This window comes from Sciurus carolinensis, chromosome 14 (assembly GCF_902686445.1).
Source record: "Sciurus carolinensis chromosome 14, mSciCar1.2, whole genome shotgun sequence".
In the NCBI taxonomy this organism is placed as follows: Eukaryota; Metazoa; Chordata; class Mammalia; order Rodentia; family Sciuridae; genus Sciurus; species Sciurus carolinensis.
The window spans coordinates 8,399,407-8,403,626 of record NC_062226.1 but is presented as its reverse complement, the minus strand read 5'-3'; positions in this window follow the sequence as shown (position 1 = coordinate 8,403,626).

The window sequence follows — 4,220 nt, the reverse complement described above, 5'->3', positions numbered from 1 at the left end:
TGTTCTGCCCAGGGCAAAGCTTGGGTACCTTCTTGGATCACAAGTTATGTAGATGCTCACAGCAATGTTCCTGCACAGAGAGGGAGCCCTAGGGACTGTGGTCAGTCTAGAGGCAGAGGGTAAGAGGAAAGAGGGACAGAGGCAGTCTGGAAGACTTCAGTTTATGGAGGCATTAAGGAGGTGATAAATAAATGGCCACTAAAACCTTTTATTGCTTAAGCTATTTTGAGTCTCTCTCTTGTCACCAGAGTCCTGACAAAACCCCACACCACTGCAGTTACTGAGTAAATAAATGTGATAATATTTCCAAATTTCTGAAGCCAAGATGATTCCCAACAGAGCACACTAATGGCCTACGTATATTCTCCCTCTGTATTAGTCCTGTTTTTGCTGTTACTATAACAAAATACCTGAGGCTGGATACTTTAAAGAAAGAAGTTTATCTAACTCACACTTTGGGAGACTGTAAATCTAAACAGCATGGCAAGGGTCTCATGGAAGACGGCATCACAGCAGGAGTGTGTGGGAGAAAGAGATCACATGATGAGACAGGAAGCCAGAGCTCAGGGAGGGTCAGTCTCACTCTTATAAAAACACTCTTGTGAGAATTAACCAGGGTCATTCCAGGATTACATGAGTTCCTTCCAAGGGAGCACCCTCTATGACCTAAGTACTTCCCATTAGGCCCCTCCTCTTGAAGGTTCCATCATCTTCCAACTAAATTTGAACACATGAACCCTTGGGGGACATGCTCAAACCATATCCAAAGATTAGCAAGCCCCCCACTCTGTAGGGATTGTGGAAATTCTACCTAATGTACAGATTTTGAGTGGGTACGTAAGAGTCGGCATTGTTGGGGGCATTTTCTCTGACAATTGCACCCAACATGACAGTGGTCAGGGATTTCCTAAGAACAAATGAAAATAATGATTAATGATGTAAAATACATCTTCAGTACAATGGACAACACGTATCATCACTGCAAAACAGTCCCTGCCATCTCCAGTCTGGTGGCCATGAGCACCTGCCCGCGTGGGGTCCCTCTGACCCCACACGTATGGAGGAAACCCCTCTGGCTACCCACAGCTGGAACTGGGTGGCTGTGCCACAGGGACAGGCAGAAGGGTTTTCTCATGCAACAGAGTTTCATTGCAAAGGGGAATCACTGAGCTGTTACTGAAAAGCAAATAATCTGGTTCTACCCATCACAAAAAAATGGCAGAAAACTGGAATCATGCTCTGCAAAAACTTAGCAAGGCTCAAGCATGCAAGAAGGCAGCTTAGTGCATGGATCTTTTTGCGTATTTAAATGCCCGTGCCTAGTAATAAAATGGTGATGAACACACTATGTGCCGAGTACTTACCTGGGGCTAGTGATTTCAGACACGATCTCCCTTAATTTTTACTTAAGGCAGTAGCATTATCCCCATCCTATAGAGGAAGACACTCATGTTCTGAGGGATGAAGGAGCTTGTTTAAGGCCATAGAACCAGTGAGTGGTAGTTCCCAAGAGCGGGTTACCAGTTCAAACAAGCAACTCTGCCTAGAAGGAAAGCCAGGAAAAGCCTGGAAACTTCTGCAACTCTGCCCTTCCGAGAGGCGGAGCAGGCTTCAGCACCCCAGGCTCCAAACCAGGGAGTGCCTTGGAGTGGCCTTAGGGACAGGCGAGGAGATTTCTTCCTGGAGGAACCAGCGTGAGCACTCAGCAGAGGGCTGAGAGGTGTGGTCCAAACTAAGCTGCTTCCTGGGCACTGGCCAGGGAGTTGGTTCAGACATGACAAGACAAGAGAAGCCAGGAGAGGGGATCGATGGCCAGAGAGACACCCTCCTTGTCTTGGCCCAACCCAACCTCCATGGACACAGTATGTACCCCCTTGCTATGCTGTTCAGAGGGAAGAGGCAGAGCTCAGAGTGCTCAAGACTTTCTGGGGTCACACTGCCAGCAGCCCAAGATGGAGAGATGCTTTATATGACTGGAAGAGAAGGGAGGACGGCAGTTCACTGTCACAGATTAAAGCCCCCTTCTCCCAGGAAAGGGCATTGGGTATAGAGTATCCTAGTTGGGGACATCAGGCAGAAGAGAGTGGGGCTCACCCACAAGAGTGGGGTCAGGCAGAGGCAGAACTGCGGCTGGGGGTGGGACAGGCCAGACTGCCAGCCTGGGAGCCTGGCCACATTCCATGTCCCTTTCCACATCACTGGAGAAGGTGGGAGCACCTCACGGTCAGGGCACTGCCCAGGTGGGTCCTGGCCAGCACCATCACCTCCAGGAGGGCTGAGCAGGAAAAATAGCAAGACACACTGTTGAGAGTTGCTTTTCCTGGAGTGTTTGTTTTATAGAGTTGGCTGCTTTGTTGTTTGGTACAACAAGGTTATTTACTGCTTTCTCTTTCTCAGGGAATGCACAGTTCTTTATTAAATGATGTCCCTTTTCTGCCGTTTGACCTTCAATTCCACTTTGACCTAATGTTGGTGTGCCTCTTTTTTTTTACTTTAATCAGTTATATGTTCATCTTTTCCAGATTTTTTTTTTCACAATCTTCTTTGTCTTTTTTAGATGTTTCTTTGTTGTTGTTGTTGTTTTTAAGGAGTATATAACTGGAGTTAACTTATAATTTTTATTATATTTGGTACATACTCACAATGCACAATCGGTGTGAGTTATGAAGCATAATAAAATAAACATCTAGGAACTCATCAACCTTACATGCTAGAACATTGTCAAAATCATTGAGCCTTCCTGTGTGTTCATCCCTCCCATCTCCTTACCCTGTCCCCTAAGATGATCACTATCTTTTTTATTGTTATTGGTTGCGGTATTGAGGATTGAACTCAGGAATGCTCTATCATTGAAGTACACCCCCAGTCCTTTCAATTTTTTTGTTTTTCGGTTTTCACTAAGTTGCAAGATTGGTCTCAAATTTGTGATGCTCCTGCGTCAGCCCCCCACGTTGATGGGTTCCGAGGCATGCACCACTGCACCTGGTGATAATCAGTATCTTACGTTGTGTGTTTATCATCACCTTGGTTTTTAAAAACAAATTCCTGATTCCCTAAAACTCTATACTGTTCAGTTTTGCTTGTTTTTGAGTTTTATACAAGTGAGGTCATACTATGTGCAGTCTTCTGCCAGTTCTTCTTTTTTTTTTAACTCATGATTATTTCCAGCATTTGCCCACACTGTTGCATTAGTCATTATTCACTATTATTCATTAATCACCCGTCACAGCTATCTGGGTCATCTCTGGTTCTTTACTGGAGCGAACAGTGAGTATGTGCCAGGATATTTCCAACACATAACCTGATTCAGTGGCCAGGCTATACACAGGCTCAACTCTGTACAGACAAAAACCAGGGTTTTCCAAAGTGATTTTTCTAACTTACATTCCACCAGCAATTAATAAGCATTCCCATCATCACCCAACCTTAACAACGCCTCTCGATTTTGATCTTCCTTAAACAATTCTCATCTGCTGCTCCTTCACTGAGTCTGAGCAGCTTTTCATTTGTATATTCTCTGTCTGTTTTCTTTCCCATGAAAAGCCTATTTGTGTCTTTTGTTCAATTTTCCTTTGGGTTATCTGTCTTTTTCTCATTTACTACTAGGAGGTTTTTCTTTTTTAATATTCTGAATACAGATCCTTTGCAATATATATATATATATATATATATATATGTTACAAACAGTTCCGGCTGCAGTGTGCGCCCCCTCCCCCCTCTTTCCTTGGGAGGAATCCGAGTTCTTCGCTGTAATGTCGCCTAGGTTAGCATTACTTTTTATGGCTAGTGCTTTTAATTTTTTGTCTTACTTGCAGAAACTTTCCCTACTTGAGTCAGTAAGACAGTCTGTTATATTTTCTTAAATTTTACAATTTTGACTTTCATATTTACATGCTTAATCCATTAAGAATTGATTTTTGAAGGACAGATGAACTAAGGACCCACTTTCACATTTTCCCATGTGGTAATTAATGACCCCGGCACTCACAGTGCATTTTCAGATCATTTTCAGTCATCTGAAAGTGCCAGTCCTGTCATGTGCCAGGACACTTCCATGTATGTGAGTGTTTACTACTGTCACGTCGGTCTAATGTCCATCCTGGGCCAACACCACAATATTTTAATACTAACACTTTATAATGTCCTGAATGCATTTGGGGCAGTTTCTTCCATCTTCCAAGATAGGTTCTTCCAAATGTAACTCTAACTATACATGTGTA